Genomic DNA, 17,500 nt, shown 5'->3' on the forward strand with positions numbered 1-17,500 from the left:
CCCGCCGTGGCGGGAGACGAGAGGCTGCGGGAGGGGGTGACGGAGTTAGGGAGGATGGAGTCGGGGTGCGCTGGGGATGGTGTGGTGTTTGACCTCGGCAGCCTGCTGTCCGCCCCCTTCGTTATCTCGCTTGTCAGCTCATGGCAGGGTGAGGCGGAGCGATGAGACGTGGTAATGGGGCACAGTGGAGGGGCGTGGATCAGACAGCCCAGCCAGGAAGGAACGTGTGGAGGTCACGCCTCCTATTTGGATACGGCCAGCTACACCCCCCCCCCCCCCCCCCCCCTTTTGTTGTTGTTGTTTTTTTCTTGTCTGACGACAGGCAGCTTCAAATGATTTGGCTGGCCAAGGAAAATGGTCCATCCGCCACTGGGCTGTGGCCCCGTAGCAGGACGCCTGACCGCGTAGCAGGACGCCAGGCCCCGTGTCAGGACACCTGGCCCCGTAGCAGGACGCCGGGCCCCGTGGAGGGACACTGGGACCCTGAGCTTCTTGGTCTTGGGGCAGCCTTTTCCTCCAGCTCCAACTTGTTAGCTAATTACCAAGCCTGCTGTGAGCTGAATCAGGCATGTGGCAGTGGGGAAGGTTGCAGTGCTGGAGAGGGCTTGAATGAGCTCGCTACAGGGGTGCTCGGTGCTTCTACGCGGGCTTTCCTAAGACGCCGTCCCCCTGACATGCCGGTCAGAGGTCTGGACATGCATTTCTCTAGTAATGACACACAGGAAGAGAGAGTCCCATGGCTGATGGCATGTCCTGTGTCAAGCGTATTCCTGTTTATTGGCCAGATATGAAAGAAAACTCCATATTTCTAGTAGAGATATGCTGAAATGTTTTGGGGGAATTCACCTGGGACTTGAAGAAGTCAAAATGGAGATGAATGCTGTAAGTTGATTTTAGATGTGTCATACACAGGGGGCCTAGCTGAAGAACTGTGACTCTTCTGCTGATCTTGAAGTTTGACACAGTATGATTAGGTTTGGTTAGAATGCTCAGGTTTGGGTAATAACCTGCGTAATTACTGTCTGAGAAATGCTTGGACTACCTACCGGTAGCTCTTCATAACAGTAAGTGTATGGACACAGGATCAGCGTCATGCTGGATGTCGTGTCTTACACAGTTGCTGGGTCTGAGGGGCTGAACGTGAGGGTTGACCTCTTGTGCCCATGGCCATCTGCACTGTTCCTCCTTGCACTCATGAGCCCGAGAGATCGGTCCCAGCACCACCACCACGTCACAGTGTTGTTATATCAAGTGTTAAGCACAGTGTGGTTTTAAGTGTGTCCCACCTTTCAACAGCATTATCAAATAAACCTTGCTTAATCTTTTCTGTTAGTATGGGAAAAGTGTGGCTCAGTATCAGGTGAAAAAAGCATTTCACCACTTGAAAAGTGACTGATTTCACTCCACCGGTCTCCACCCATCCACCCCTCCACCCCTCCACCCCCTCCACCCCTCCACCCCTCCAGCAGTGAGCACAACAATCCTGACTACAACATTTTACCCCCTGTCATGAGAAACAAAAGGGCCCCACCCAACCAGCAGGATGGCTGAATGACAGCACGGGGTCGCCTGACTTAATTAGCCAATGGGACTGCGGCTATGGGCGTGGCAGAGCCCACGAAGCGAGCCTGATTACGGCTCCGCCCCTCCATCGCCACGGCCCGGCGCCATGGAAACGCAGAGTTCCGGCCTCCTGGTTCTCCAGAACGCAGGGCTTTCACTGCTCTTTTCCTCGGCTTCCGTGCGAGAGCGAAAGGTCGAGCGGGGACACGCACAAACACAGCTGCCATCTCTCCGCACCGCAGCGGCCGTGCCGTGTGTGAGGACGCCAGGCAGGTTAATTGAACGTGCTAATTGAGAACACAGGATGCCAGCCAGCAGGGGAGGAGACGCAGGACGCCTGGGCTGGAGGTGTTTTTAGGAAGATTATCAGTATTTTTAAAGAACATTAATAACATTCTTCCCCGAGGATCTGGCACAGTTTGGGGAAAAACGTCACCTTGAGGAGAAAGAAAGGTGAGGTGAGAGATTGGCCTTCCTGTTCTCTCTCTCTCTCTCTCTCTCTCTCTCTCTCTCTCTCTCTGTCATCTTTCTCTCCTCTCTCTCTCTCTCTTTCTCTCTCTCTGTCATCTTTCTCTCCTCTCTCTCTCTCTGGCTCCCTCCCTTTCTTTCTCTCTGGTGATTGAAACGAGTTCTTTATATTTAAAGATAGCAGAAGACTGATGACTGTCTCCAGACCAGCCGAGGCAGTCCTGGTGCTAAACAGAGTCCATCTTCTCGCCTGCCTTAAGGGCTGATGAATTAAACCTTCCATGTGATTAAGATCTGTAATTCAGTCACCTCAAAGCATCCTTCTGTCTGCACATTCGGATGGTTCTCTTCTGTTTGGGCCCTGTAGGTTAGAACGGATATAAACATTCTCCGTGCTGCTTATTGGCTATTGAAAGGACAGATCACAGGGGTCATCACCATCTTTCTCATTCCTTGCACATTCATTTTTTATGTGCATATATGTGTGTGTGTGTGTGCATATATACATTTGTGTGTGTGTGTGTGTGTGTGTGTGTGTGTGTGTGTGTGTGTGTGTGTGTGTGTGTTTGTGTGTGTGTGTGTGTGTGTGTGTGTGTGCGTGCGCATGCTTTACGTGTGTGTGTGTGTGTGTGTGTGTGTGTGTGTGTGTGTGTGTGCATGCTTTACGTGTGTGTGTGTGTTATGAACTACCCTGTTGTTTATTAGCCGTTAGTCTGCATTTGCGCTGTGCTGCATTAGGCCGGCTGCAGTATCAGCTCTGTGCGCGACGTCTGCAGTAGTTAATGAGCTGATGTGCTTAATTAGTTGCCATCATTTGCAGGCGGAAACTGTAAATATTTCCATTATCGTCTCATCATCATTAGACTATTAGAGAAGAGGCTGGAGTGAAGATAAGAAATAAGAGGAGATATGAAGAGATATGGCGTTACCATGGAACCCATGAAAATCAGATCCTTTCTGCCTCCTTTTACTGTCTGCTTGTCTGTGTCTGAGTGTCTGTGTCTTTGTCTGATCCATTCTGTCTATCCCTCTCTCTCTCTTTCTCTGTCCTTCTCTTTCTCTCTCTCTCTCTCTCTCTCTCTGTGTGTGTGTGTGTGTGTGTGTGTGTGTGTGTGTGTGTGTGTGTGTGTGTGTGACTCTCCTGTGTGTGAACCCCGAGCTTCGTCATGCTGCCAAGTCCAGCGCCCTTTAGCCACCGTGACCATGTCTGTTATCTGCTTGTGGAAGAGGTGGGCGTGTCCGAGGGGCGTGTCTGTTTGTCTCTGCTACTGCTCTCTCCCTTAATTTATTCATTTCTGTTTTTTAAATATTGATGCGAGCTGTGGAGTGTTGAGTCCAGCTGACTCTGGGGGAGTTCATCATGGACCCATCTGCCATCATCTCCCATCATCTCCCATCATCTCCCATCTCAGTGTGAGGGGTGGAGGGAGGGGCCTGTGTGGAGGGGAGGGGCCTGTGAAGGGTGGGCGGCAGCATGATGTTTCCAGGGCGTTTTTATTTTTAAACCCTCTTCTCCCATCCTCATGTCCAAACTGGTTCAGCTGACCCTTGTGGTTTGAGTCGCACACTGCCCCAGAACTGAGCATGTCCTGGGCCACCTTTAAAACGACAGGGTCCAAACAGACTTTCTGAGGCTATCGATCATGATCATTGATCACGCCTGAGGAGCAAGAAACAAACTAATCAGAAAAAAAAATCTAATTTCAGACTGTGATCGCGTTTGTATATAAACTGTTAACTTTTGAAATATTGCTTCAAGTAAGATTACACTGACAGATCTTACCCGGCTGACCTTGTATTGTTGGGGCAGCTGTGTGAAAAGGGCTTGTACTCCACTTACTTTGACATGTTCAGTAAATATTAATGATGTATATAAAAATACATACAATTAACCCCCAAGATAATATATAACACACCCTAAAGCCAATGAATTTTTATGTAGATCAGCACATGGTAATGATTATCATTTTATGGAAATGTATAGCAAATTAAGAGTTGGGGTGGAATCAATGCAGACTGTCGCTAATGTACCGTGCAGTTGTCCTAGCTGGTGACCCCAGAGTGACCCAAGGAGGTACGGGGTCAATGAATTTGTAATGTGTGCAGGGAGCCGTTCCCAGAGGAATACCTGCTGGTTGAGAGAGAGAGAGAGAGAGAGAGAGAGAGAGAGAGAGAGAGAGAGAGGCTGAGGACTGCCACAAGGAGAAATAGGGAGAGTTGCTGTGTGGTGGAGAGGTGTAGTATGACTGATAGCAGGCCATTAACCTTCTGTATGGAACCTTTAAGGCTCATTTTGGCCATTAAAATCACCCCCATGTGGGCCCCTGCGTTCACGTCGCATCTGCGTGTAAAAACGGCCCCAGTCTGTCCGCTCTAAGTGATCGGGTTAGTGGAGTGGCGGGCCGTGGCGTGAATCACCCCCCCCGCGTCGTCCTGCGATCCCTTAACAGGCGCGGGACGGCGTGAAAGGCACGTGCGGCACGGCCAGAGCTGCGTGTTTGTGCCGCGGAAGATGGACGATTAGAGGGCCACTTCCTCCGCACCCTGGAGTATTAATGAAGACTGATGAAGTGAGCAAGAGTCCACGGGCATTCTGCTCTCCTGAGACGAGATTGACAATCACAATTAGCCAACACTCCAGTTCACTTCTGTCACTGTAATGTGACATGAAAGAGGATGTAAATAATATAGTGGAGGGAGGGAGGGAGAGAGAGAGAGAGAGAGAGAGAGAGAGAGAGAGAGAGAGAGAGAGAGAGAGAGAGAGAGAAGGATAAAGGTAGAGGACAAGGAGAGAAAGTGAGAATGAGAAAGAGACAGAGAGATAAACAACATGCAAATAATCAAGGAAATTATGAAAATACTTTTATAAATAATGAATTATGTGAACGTAAGCTGCTTACACACTGATGTCATCTACCCACAAAACTCTTAAACGATTAGCAGTTGAGAAGGTGTCAGATCCATCAGACATGGAGGAACAGAAAGTTCAAACAGAGCCTCATGGACTGGGGACCCAATTACTCTCTCTCTCTTTCTCTGTCTCGCTTTCGCTCTCTCTCTCTCTCACACACACACACACACACACTCACACACACACACACACACACACACACACACACACACACACACACACACACACGCCTGTGCATGTGTAAGGAAGAAGAGTGAGAAAGAAAGTGACTTCTCCTCTTGTTGTGGAAATGTGTGCTGTGCTCCCTGGGTGTGTGGGTGTGTGTGTGTGTGTGTGTGTGTGTGTGTGTGTGTGTGTGTGTGTGTGTGTGTGTGTGTGTGGGTTTGAAAGGAGAGTAATGTGCAGTGTTACTACAGATAACTAGAACCAGACTATATAGCTAAATGCATAGGTCCCTGTTGGTGTTGTGTGTGTGTGTGTGTGTGTGTGTGTGTGTGTGTGTGTGTGTGTGTGTGTGTGTGTGTGTGTGTGTGTGTGTGTGTGTGTGACTGACAGGTACATTTCTCTGTACTCCTCACCCACCTCTTCTACAGCACCATGTCTCATCCTGTCAGTATCCTCCATGTAGCTCAGTAGACAGTGACCCCCACCTCACCCCCACCCAGCCCCCCAACTCACCCCCACCCAGCCCCCCAACTCACCTTGGGGCTGCAACTTGGACAGTTGCAGCCTCCGGCCAGTAGAGGGCGATGGGCCCAGAGTGCAGTGCGGTGATGAGGATCCGTTACAATGATCCGATGATGATCCGTTACAAATGGTGGTTGTAACGGATGGTGCAGGTCTGAGCCTGTCGCTCACCATGGAGAAAAGGTGGAGGCAAGACCCGCTGTCCCCACCTATATCTCACTAACCATGCTCCAGAACCTGCTTGAGCCGCTGTCCCCACCTATATCTCACTAACCATGCTCCAGAACCTGGTTGACCCGCTGTCCCCACCTATATCTCACTAACCATGCTCCAGAACCTGGTTGACCCGCTGTCCCCACCTATATCTCACTAACCATGCTCCAGAACCTGCTTGAGCCGCTGTCCCCACCTATATCTCACTAACCATGCTCCAGAACCTGGTTGACCCGCTGTCCCCACCTATATCTCACTAACCATGCTCCAGAACCTGATTGGCATCTTCATTAAAGTCTAACGCTTCAGTCCTGCACCATCTCTGTGTACCCAGACAGAGGTCTGCTGTGTCCTAGCAACAAGGCAGACAGACAGCCAATCACAGACTCATGTAACCAGATGCAAATTTGTTTACTTCACTTTACTGGTCAGCCTTTTGTCAGTGACTGTTTATTCTAAATGGAAAAACTATAGTCACCATACTGTACACCTTCTCTGAAATGATTTTAGTTCTGTTGAGCTCTAATGGGGGGTGATTATATCTAAAATATATTATATTTAGACATGGGGGGTGATCATGTCTAAAAAGAGAGAAAGAAAAAATATATATTTTGTGAGTTTTTTCATGAGCCATAAGTAGATGAAAGACAGCTGAATTTAACAAGATTTTTTAACAAGACATCCAGAATCAACAACACCACAGCTGCTGTGTGTGTGTGTGTGTGTGTGTGTGTGTGTGTGTGTGTGTGTGTGTGTGTGTGTGTAGTTACAAGGTGCATATGGCCTAGAGATGGTTGTATTTAAATCTCTTCTAGATTTTTCAAGGAGTATTGCACATTGATATTAAAAACAAAATGTCAGAAGAGAACAGCCTGTTCAGCTTTGTGTCGATAGCATAAATAAATAAATAAATAAATAAATAAATGTTCTCTCTCTCTCTATATCTCTGTCTGGGTTTAAGACTGAGGTCTGATCTTCATGGATGATGTGTGTGTGTGCGTGTGTGTGTGTGTGTGTGTGCATGTGCACTGTGGTAGATTAAAATCCATACCTCAGGTGGGGAAAGTAAGAGAGGTCACACAGCACAGCGATACACAAACATTAAAACACATTAAAAACCATCATTCATCTTGATGTTTCAATTTATAACAACCTAATTCACAACTTGGAACTGATGACCGCTGGCGTTGTTTCACGAAAAGATGACATCCTCCTCTGTCATCCAATCACATCGCTCGGGCTAAAATCCAAAGGGAATCCTGGGTCTTGCAGTTCAGAGCCACCACCTGCAGGCTTGAAGGTGACTTTGACGTGAGGAGAAGCGTTGGGTGTGTGTGTGTGTGTGTGTGTGTGTGTGTGTGTGTGTGTGTGTGTGTGTGTGTGTGTGTGTGTGTGTGTGTGCAGGTGTGTGTGCAGGTCTCGCCTCCGCCTCTGTTCCCCGCGAGGGGGTGGATAAACTGAATGGAGTTCTCTCCCTCCCTCCGTAGCGGAGGAGTGTCCCGGAGAGACTGGGGAACATGGCGCAGCGTGGGAGATAGCGGGGGGGAGGGGGGGGAGTCCGCCGCTTATCTCACACACACACCGGTGCTGGAATAAAAGGCTCCGAAAGGGAAATGACCGTAATAGAGCGCTGCCCGGACGCCATATCTCCCCCTCCCCGCACCGACACACGGCGAACACAGAGGGGCGGCGACTCTCCCTCGCCCAACCAATCAGCTGGCGGAAAAGCCACATAGGGAGGGGAAGAGTGGTACAAAGCTTTATTAAGAGGAGCGCGGCGATAAGGGCTCGCAGTGGAGATATCACCTCCACGTGCTCCGCTCCACCACCCACACAACAAAAGGAGACTTCAGGGTGTCCTCTGAACTAAAATACCCTGCTCTGTTTGTGTGTGTGTGTGTGTGTGTGTGGGGTGGGGGGGGTGTACTTGTTTCTCGGTGTGAAGTAACTGTCCCCCTGGTGACGAAAAGCAAGAACATGTTGATATTCAGGGTACATTGCCCCATGAGTGAACGTACACCACAAAGATAGTAATACAAGACTGTGTGCTGATAACAGAGTGTGTTTGTGTGTGTGTGTGTGTGTGTGTGTGTGTGTGTGTGTGTGTGTGTGTGTGTGTGTGTGTGTGTGTGTACCATGCATGGGAAAAGGAAGTTTTTTTTGCAGAGGTTTCATGTAGTGTGTAACAGTTTAGTGTTAGTAAGTGTTACCCATCGATCATGCTTGTAATGGAGGCAGTAAATGGGATATGTCTCTGGAGACTTCCCCAAGCCAGAGACACTTCTTCCTCTCCCCCTGTCTCTCTCTCCATCTCTCTCTCTCTCTCTCTCTCTCTCTCTCTCTCTCTCTCTCTCTCTCTCTCTCTCTCTCTCTCTCTCTCTCTCTCTCTCTCTCTCTCTCTCTCTCTCCGTAGCTACGTACTCACTCTCACTACAGCTGTGGACGTCTCGCAGCAGTGCTGGTTCTCCACTAGTAGATGAAATGTCATTGTGAAGATGTACTGCAGTTATTCTGGATGCTTCACCTGGTGCTTTCATGGTGGTAAATGTCCTTCTAGTAAAGCTGGCGTTCGACACCTGCTCTGTTCTGCCACAAACGCCTCACGCCAGGGGACTGTTGAATAAACCATGACTTCATTCTGGGTTTGTTGTTTTTGACCAGTGATTAACGAGGAGAGTGAGTTCATAGGGGGCAGACGCTAGTGGACCAGACCCTTCTGATGACGGGAGGTGTTGGTAGATCTGGACTTCAGGGGAGACTCGGTTAGACGGCCCCAGTGTGTCCTGATTCCTACAGTGAGTGTGTAAGAGTGGCTTGGTGTCAAAGGAGGAGAGAAGTCCTTGTGATGCGCATGCCAGGATAGAGCAGAGAGAGGGTGTGGGTGGGGGTGAGGGTGGGGGTGTGGAGAGGGCCTCGGCAGGTGGAGGCAGACCCTGAGGGCATCTTACTGAGGAAGAACACAGTGGTTAAACGCTAGAAGTGGAGGATGAATTCTGTGTGTGTGTGTGTGTGTGTGTGTGTGTGTGTGTGTGTGTGTGTGTGTGTGTGTGTGTGTGTGTGTGTATGCATGAGTATGTGTGTGTTTGTGTGAATGGCATTATTTCTTTATTACTCTGTGGGTCCTTGAGAGAACAAGAGGCTGGCTGTCACACTGCCTGACTGTAATTATGATTGGTGAGATAGTGTCCCTTTGACCTTGTGTGTTCGTGCGCGCGTGTGTGTATGGATGTGTGCGAGTGCATGATTGTGTGTATAATATGTAAAACGTATAAAATGCATAAGGTTTCCTCAGTACCATTAAGATGGTCATCATGGCCAGTGTGATTGGTGTAAGAACACAACAGTAGTGTAATTAGCTTGGTAATGTAGCTCGTGTCTGTGTTCACTCTCCTTTCTCCATCTGCCCCCTCTGATACCCTCTTCCCCTCCAACCACCATTTCCACACACTAACTAGTGGCTGTTTGAATAAGAACTCATTAGGATTACATAGCCATTTAGCTAAGTGACACTGGGTGTAATTGTACCATCCATCAACTGCTGTGTAATAACATACGCGGAAGAGCTAAATGTTGATTAGCTTGTGGCCGGTTTCGCTTGTAGCCGAGAATAATGACTGCAAAAGGCTCCGTGGGGCAAGGTGAGATGGCTGGCGTAGCGCACGCCGCCGGCCGCTGACCCGTGCTGGTGAAATTAACTCCTGGGAAAAACAAATTAACACATCGTCGGAAACTCCCAAGAAAAGACGGCCGGTGTGTCCGTGCGAGCGGCGCTGTGGTGAAGTGCTGGAGTGTCCGTTACTCAGCGCCTGGCCGAGAGCCTGCGATTAATTAGACTCCCGTTTGACACGGACGCAGCTTACAGTGGTCTTCAACTCCTCCACCATTTGCGAACCACTCCCGCCTGCTCTGTTCGCTCTCTGCTGCTCTCTCTGTCTCTCTCTCTCTGTCTCTCTCTCTCTCTCTCTCTCTCTCTCTCTCCGCCTTTGTGAAGTTCATTTGTCTGTCTGTCTGTTTCTGTTTCTTGACCTGTTTTTGTCTGTCGGTCTCCCTCTCTGTCAGCCTGTCTCTCTCAACCTCTGTCTAAATGTTTCTTTTTTTCCCTTTCTCTGTTCTTCTCTTTCACTCCGTCTGTCTTTGTCGGTCTGTCTCTCTGTCTGTCTTTCTATGTTGATCTGTCTTTCTTTCCGTCTGACAGTCTCTTTCTCTGTCAGTCTGGACAGTGTCTGTCAGGTTTTCCTCCGATCCAGCCGTGATTTCCTCGGAGGCCGTGTGACTCATGCCCCCTCACTACTGTTTAATAAAGATGGTGGCACATGTATCACACCACCCCATCACCCCTCCCGAGTGACCCGCTAAAATCCAGTTGCCAGCCTGTAATTATGGCTTTAAACAAAGACGAGCATGACCATTAGTAATGTCCATGTAAAAGTGTGAGGTTCACTGAGCTTGGGAGACAGCCCTGTGGTGAAATTAACTCTCACTCAGCTCCTGGCTGATTGGAGGAGGACTCCAAGCAGGTCTCGGGCAGGTCTTAGGCCGGTCTCTGGCAGGTCTTGGGCAGGTCTTGTGCAGGGCTCAGGCAGGTTTCGGGCAGGTCTTAGGTAGGTCTGAGTCAGGTCATGGGCAGGGCTCAGGCAGGTCTCAAGCAAGTCTTGTGCAGGTCTCAGGCAGGTCTCAGTCAGGTCTCGGGCAGGGCTCAGGCAGGTCTCGGGCAGCCCCCTGAGTCTTTGTCTTGGTGCTGGGCAATCTACTGTTCAGGCATCACTGTGCTCTTTCTTTCACTCTTCCTGCGGTCCAGGAAGCTCTTGACTGTTTTTTTAACAGCTCTTCTCAACCCCCCGCACTCCAACCTCCTCAGCACCTCGCCACTCATTGGCTGCTGAAGTATCTTTTACTTACTGGTGTCACGGGCTCTTAACCCAGCCTGGAGCTGGAAATGAACATGTGTTGGGTCAGGTGTGTGTGGTCGGGAAAGCACTCGTGTAGCACCTGGCCCCAGCGAATGGGCCCGCGGAGGAGGCGGAGCCTGCCAATGAATCTCCTCCCCTCTGTCTAGAACCTTCCAGGCCTCCATAATGTGCTGCTAAGTTTACTCCCGGCACGGCGGCCTCTTGTGATCATGGCCATTTTAAAACAAAGGCCACTAGCAGGAGGAGCAGATTAACGACTTTGTGTGGGCGGGCGCTTCCTTTCTCCGAGTGCATGCGACAGACTAATTTAATTGCTCATTGGCTCGTGATGCTGTTTTGTGGTGTTAATATCCCTCAGCCTGTCAGGGCTGTGAAGGGTGAGGCAGCGGCAGCAGAGCGTTCAGTGAAGATTGTTGCAAAAGGAGATAGAGAACAAGACACTGGAAAGAGAGGGGCAGAGAGAGAGAGAGAGAGAGAGAGAGAGAGAGAGGCTGGTGGAATAATTACAGCTCTTTAGTGTGAAATTAGGGCATTGTCAGGGCCTGTTTGAGCTCTGTGCTGCAGCCCTGTTAGAACTTCATCATCCCTTCATAAATACAAGCAGAGCTGGGTAATTATGACCTCTTTTTGTGCAGTTTTAAGCACGAATAACTGTGAAAGGCAAATTGCTTACTCTTTTTTGTCCTTTTATTCATAAGTAGTCAAATTCCAAAAAAAAAAGAAAAATTAGAGAGTAGGAGTACGTAATGTGTGTGTGGAGAAAATGGGTCCTTTTTGCCCAACACGTCTACAGAAGGAGGACGGGGGGGGGGGGGGGGGGGGGTGTAGATCTGGGTGTAGATCTGGGTGTAGATCTGGGTGTGGCTTCACCAGAGCCTTGACAGCATTTCAACATTGATGCAAGACAATGCTTCAGACTCTGTAATGGGCATATGGCGGGCGTGATGGGCCGACCTGTAGGACTTTCCTCCATGCACACCATAAATCCTAGACACCTGGACATCTCGCAGTGTGTCTAAAGAGCAGCTGTGGTAGTGCAGTACCTGAAGTCATCTTCACCTTTTTTTAGTAGGTGGTTACTCCTCTGTTTTAAAAAGCAGATTACAAAAATTACAAAACAGGGTTCACAAGTTTTTTTGTTTGTTTTGGTTGGAACAGTTTCCTGTTTACTACATAGTGAGTGATCCAAAATGCTCCCGGTCTGGGTTCATTTTGCCATGAAGTGATGCCTGCTGGGAATTACTTGGGACACAGCAGAAAGCAGGTGTTCTGGGTGACTTCCATAAATATGCAAGGCAGAAGAACTGCGCTGTCATTGGTGGAGGAAAGGCAGGTGACACACTCACCAGGGGTCACGGTTGGCACTTCAGCCTGGGTTCCAACCTCCTCCCAGGAACTCCAGAAGGGCTGTGTGTGTGTGTGTGTGTGTGTGTGTGTGTGTGTGTGTGTGTGTGTGTGTGTGTGTGTGTGTGTGTGTGTGTGTGCGTGTGTGCGTGTGTGCGTGTGTGTGTGTGTGTGTGTGTGTGTGAGAGTGTGTCAGGGTCACTCTCTTCTGAATCATTCAGGAGTTCCTCGTGTCTGCCAATGCAGAATTCTGTTGCTGCTTCTGCCGATCTGCGCGGGGACGTGATGATGGCTTTGTTTCAAGCAAACATCAAACATTCTGCCTGGCGTGCTCTGCTGCGGAAACTGTGTCACAAGAAGCAGAAATCAAAGAAGCTGCCTGGGGAATTGACGCCCCCGCAGATGTTCTGGTCATCACGGCAAGCACGTCAGCTCCTCTCCAGGGTCCGGGCCTGCTCGTTGAATTAAACATGCTCGTGCCTAAGAGACAGAGCTGCCGCGTCATTTTCAGGTGCCTCCGGTTTCGCGAGCAGCTAACTGGGTCCAAGGGCTCCGTGTCACAGCACAACTCCTCTTCATCTCCCGTCTCTCTCACACTCCTCGCGGCCAGTGGACGGTCCTGCCAGTGCGTGCGCTCCACAGCTCTGCATGTACCAGACTCTCTCCGGACACCGGCACCCGGCTGCAGCGGCAAGAGCCCGTTTCACAGGGCGTGTCTGCCAGCACAGCACGCACAGCCTTCAGGTGAAGAGGAAAGCTCGTGTGCCAACAGACCCTTCAGCTTTTATTAGCTAATAACGCCGTTATGTCTATTAATCTCAGCCAGGCTTCGCAGGAGGCAGACTTACAGCCCCTCAGGAGCTGGCCATCAAGGCCGAGGGCGCGAGCTGCCAACCCCCCAGCACGAGGCGGAGCGCCGCGCGAAAACACCTCAGCGGTAACGGCGCCCGCGCGGGCCAGCCTTAGCAGGACGTGAGCTAATTAGCATCGGACCCGCAAGCCAGCACGTATGCTGCTGCTCGGCCCCCTCTGAATTCCCAACGAGCTCACCGACGATGCGGCCCGCCGCTTCAACGGAGACGGCCGACACCATGGAGCCCGTCTCCAATGGCGTGTGGGCGGGGCCAGACCTGCTCCCCCCGCCAGAAGACGCCAGACGCGTGCTGCAGATGTTCCACAGGTTGTTCTGAGGGTTCCTCACACTGGCCTGGGGAAGACACTGTTGTTTACTGTCTGAGTTTTAAAAAGGAAATCAGAGGTTTTGGGTTGTTTTTGTTTTGTTTTGTTTTTTGGGGTTTTTTGTCCAACAATGGACAGTATGCATGTACTGTTTTAGTAGTTTACACAGCAAACACAGTTCTGAAAAATTAATCATTCTTGTGTCATCACCTCTAGCTGCACGATCCAGCTGACTTTTCCTCTGTGGATACGAGAACGAATCTAACTGTGTGAAAAGTTGCCCGTAAGTTTCATAAGACCTCCAAACCCAGACAAGGTGAACAACGCCATAATATGGTTGCGCTGTCCATGAACCTGGGAATACATTTAATGATTAATCTCATGATCACCTGTTAATCATTTCAGACAGTCATTTTGCCATCATTGTGTGCTAATAGGATGATACCGATGGTAATTGTATGTTTATCTTCTATGTTAGGATACCCCAGGGAGTTAAAGCAAATAGAACCTGTCCTGTTTTGTGCTCTGTTTTGAAAGCTTTGGTAAAGCAGCATGTATTCATGCTTATGAAAAGAGGTTCTTATCCTGACGTTATTGTTGATAACCGGTAGGGGAAACTCATTCAACCCTGGCCAGCAGGAAGAGGCGTGAGTCAGTCAGTGTCAAGAGACACTGTAACGCCGGATGTCTGTGAGGTGCCACTCAAACAGACATTTTCATTGCTGAAAAACCAGCACAGTGTGCTTATTAAACACGATGTGCTTATTAACGCTTTAACTGAACCTTTAATAGACAAAGAGAGTGGTGCAAGCGCTCTGTACTTCAGCGTGACACTGACCACATTCACACCAGCCACAACAGGACGCAGCTTCCTTTATTACAGCTTTGTCTGGGTTTGAACCCCTGGGCTTTTCAGGGTCCGGCTGGCTGTGTGCGCTGGAGCCAATCAAAGGGCCAAGAGTAGTGAGAGAAAGAGGAGACAAAGTGAGAAAGAGCCAGTGAGTGTGATCACCCCCCTCACCCTCAACACCCTCAACACCCCACACCCCCCTCACCCTCCACACCCCACTCAACCTCCACACCCCCCTCACACTCCACACTCACCCTCCACACCCCACTCACCCTCCACACCCCACTCACCCTCCACACTCACCCTCCCCACCCCTCTCACCCTCCACACCCCACTCACCCTCCCCACCCCACTCACCCTCCACACCCCACTCACCCTCCACACCCTTCACCCTCCTCACCCTCCACACCCCACTCACCCTCCCCACCCCACTCACCCTCCACACTCACCCTCCCCACCCCACTCACCCTCCACACCCCACTCACCCCTTCCCAAGCAAACCAGCATCCTTGCTGGTTGAGAAGGTCGCCCCCTAATGGAATAAGTACCATCTGATGAGGAAACTGCTTTCTCATCAAAGGTGCGCAGTCTTAACCACAACACAGGCCAAGTGTCTTGGTAATTAATGCTTCAAATCAATTACAAATCACTGTAGTTGGAGGTTTCCAGCAGGAGTCGGCCCTCATTAGCAGGAGAGTGACTCCTGTCCCCAGGAGGACCGAGAAGGACACTCAAGACACTGACTGGAACTTCTAGTGTCCCTGTTACTGCAAAACTTTCCTGCATCTGCTGAGCTGTCCTGTGTTCTGACTAGACGAAGCCCTCCTGTGTCCGTGCCCCTGCTGAAGATTTGTGCGCTTGCAAAAGTTTCCCGTGGTCCTATTACTGCTAAAGCTTCCAGTCCTTACACATCTGTGGAGGCAGTTTCCTTCATGAGCAGAGCCCCCACTCCAGGACATTTAGAACAAACAAAGATGCGCTAGCGTGCCCGATCGCCTCATTTACGGATTATGACTGTGGCCTGCTGGAAATAATGCATAGATTTACCTTGTTTGTTTGACTTATGGCATATGATGAAAACTCGTGTCTCGGGTGGAGGACACAAACAGCCTGCCGCTGATATAAATTAATGCACCATCCATTTAATACAAAGTGCTCTGAACAAAACGTGCTTTTCAGTGCTGATCGGTGTTTGCTCAGAAGCCAGTGCTCACTCCTGATGTAGCCTTGGAAATGGTCGCACAGCCGTCTGATTTGTTTGGTATGCTTACATCCAGTTGAGGAACCGAGACTGTGAAAACAGCAACACACATTTCTACCAATTAAAGATGAGCGTTAGCAGTTTGACATCTTCTCTGGACACAAAATGGAGTTCACGCACTAATGGTGATCTGTTGCCTTTTCTCCTCTTCATTCTATTTGACGGGGCGTAAATTCGCTGCCGTATGGTGAACTGTATTAGCGTCTTTAAATATTATTAGGACAGGGGTTCAATTGTAGGTGAATGCAAATTTCCTTTGCATTGTTACATGCCATGCATTACATTCTGTGTAGATTACACTGGTAATTAAATTTGTAAATCAGACTGCGGTAACTTGCTAAAATGGAGAGTGACAGAGTAATCTTGGAGCCTTAGGGAAGAAGCTTCATTTAAATAATTTAATTAATTCTTTTTTGCCCTCTCGCCCCCAGCTGTAAACCTTTTCCACCTCTCAGCACACGCTGTGACGCACCATAATATGAGAGATTTGCAGCCCCCCCCCCCCCGCCTCTCTTGGCCAGCAGGGCGGCGACGTCAGGGCCACGTTTGCTCTGGTTCTTTAATACTTGCCTTAAGCAGGGAGGTTTGAAAGGGCCAGGGCAGAGTTGTTGTCTCCCAGCCAGAGTGCGCGTGTGTGTCTGCGGACTGCTGTCTGCAGGCCTAATGGCTCACTCATGTGGAGTAATGGGTGTTTTGCTCATGCAGGCTTCTGCAGACTGTTATTATTTATCGCTGTTGTTTTTGTTTTTTCCCCTTGACCTGCTGTTTCATTGGCCAATGCCTTATTGCTTCTGTGAGAATGAAAGTCGGAGGGTGAATCTCCCTGTGTAAATAAATATGTATGTAGGACTATTAAATAATGAAATAACCACACTGCTCAGCATGGCCCCTGAGTCCCTCTCAAAGCTGCACAAAAGGTGTTTTTCCTTCTTTCGAGCCTCATTTCTTGAGGTCTTAATTAGGGTGAATTTCATTGGTTGGCAGGTGAAGGGAGGCGGTTGTTATGGGGCTTGCATCACTGGCTGTGGAATCTCCAGCCCTTTTTTCTGACTCTTTAGAGTTCTGTGGAGGAAGCAGCCCCCCATCGCCCCTCCACCCCACACATGTTAATGCTTCTCTGTTCTCCCCTCAGCAGGGAAGTGGTTGATGCACATTAAGGGCTGCAATGGCGTTATTGTGGCTTTCAGCTCATAATTTACTTTAATTCTTTTTTCTCTCCTGCAGTATCCGATTGGGTGGGGGGGACCTGTACAATCCACATATATATTTAGTGTTACTGCATCTGTGACGCTACATGTCAGTAAGTTCTGTAAGTACGTATGTGTCCATGTACACGTCTGTATTTGAAACAGCTGCCTGTCCTCTCAATCATAGACATGATCGTAGCCCAGAGTCAGACCCACAGTGGAGGACCAGAGAGACCAGATCCCCCTCCACACACCCACCCCATGGCCTGCTTGCTGTCTAGACCCCCCCCCCCCCCCGCACCGCGCCCCAATCCCAGTAAATGGTTGTCAGTGCCCAGTCAGCTGGTCTAATTCATCCTCCAGAGCCCCAGCGTGTAGCACCAGCCTTACTGCACATAAACCTGGATGCTCACATAAGGAAGGATGTCCACACTCTTCACTTGACCATATTAACTGTTATGTGAAGCTTTAAGAGTTTTACATTATGGTTTGAGCTAGCAGGACCCACATGGAACTATCTAGCAGAGAGCAGCAAGAGGTACCACACACACACACACAAACACACACACACACACACACAAACTCATGCATCAGAGCCAGCAGTCGACTGACCTTTGACTGAACTCTCAGACTTTTCAGCCAATAAAAAGACCTTAAGATAAAGCACCCAGGTACTCAGAACATTAGCACACACTGTTTAGAACACACTTAATTATTAAAGGAGGGGAAATGATGCCACGGTGAGACTATAACAGGGGTATCAGTGTCATACGTGCAGTTAAACAGTGGTTTATATTTAGAGTGTATGGACACTGAAGGCAAAGCTAGTAACCAGTAGAGGAAGATGAAGGATAGATAGAGAGTGGGGCAGGGGTAGATGGGTATTGGGATAGGGGTAGATGGGGAGAGGGGTAGGGGTAGATGAGA

General features: G+C 49.6%; 1 protein-coding gene across 1 annotated transcript in view; it reads left to right on the forward strand.

Annotated features, from left to right (window-relative positions):
* The window catches only part of LOC143498874 (receptor tyrosine-protein kinase erbB-4-like), a gene marked incomplete at its 3' end in the record, with an annotated part of 183,853 nt that overhangs the window by 113,851 nt on the left and 52,502 nt on the right, over positions 1-17,500 (forward strand). The gene's annotated exons all lie outside the window — the stretch shown is intronic.

Source organism: Brachyhypopomus gauderio, unplaced genomic scaffold, assembly GCF_052324685.1.
Source record: "Brachyhypopomus gauderio isolate BG-103 unplaced genomic scaffold, BGAUD_0.2 sc121, whole genome shotgun sequence".
Lineage (NCBI taxonomy): Eukaryota > Metazoa > Chordata > Actinopteri > Gymnotiformes > Hypopomidae > Brachyhypopomus > Brachyhypopomus gauderio.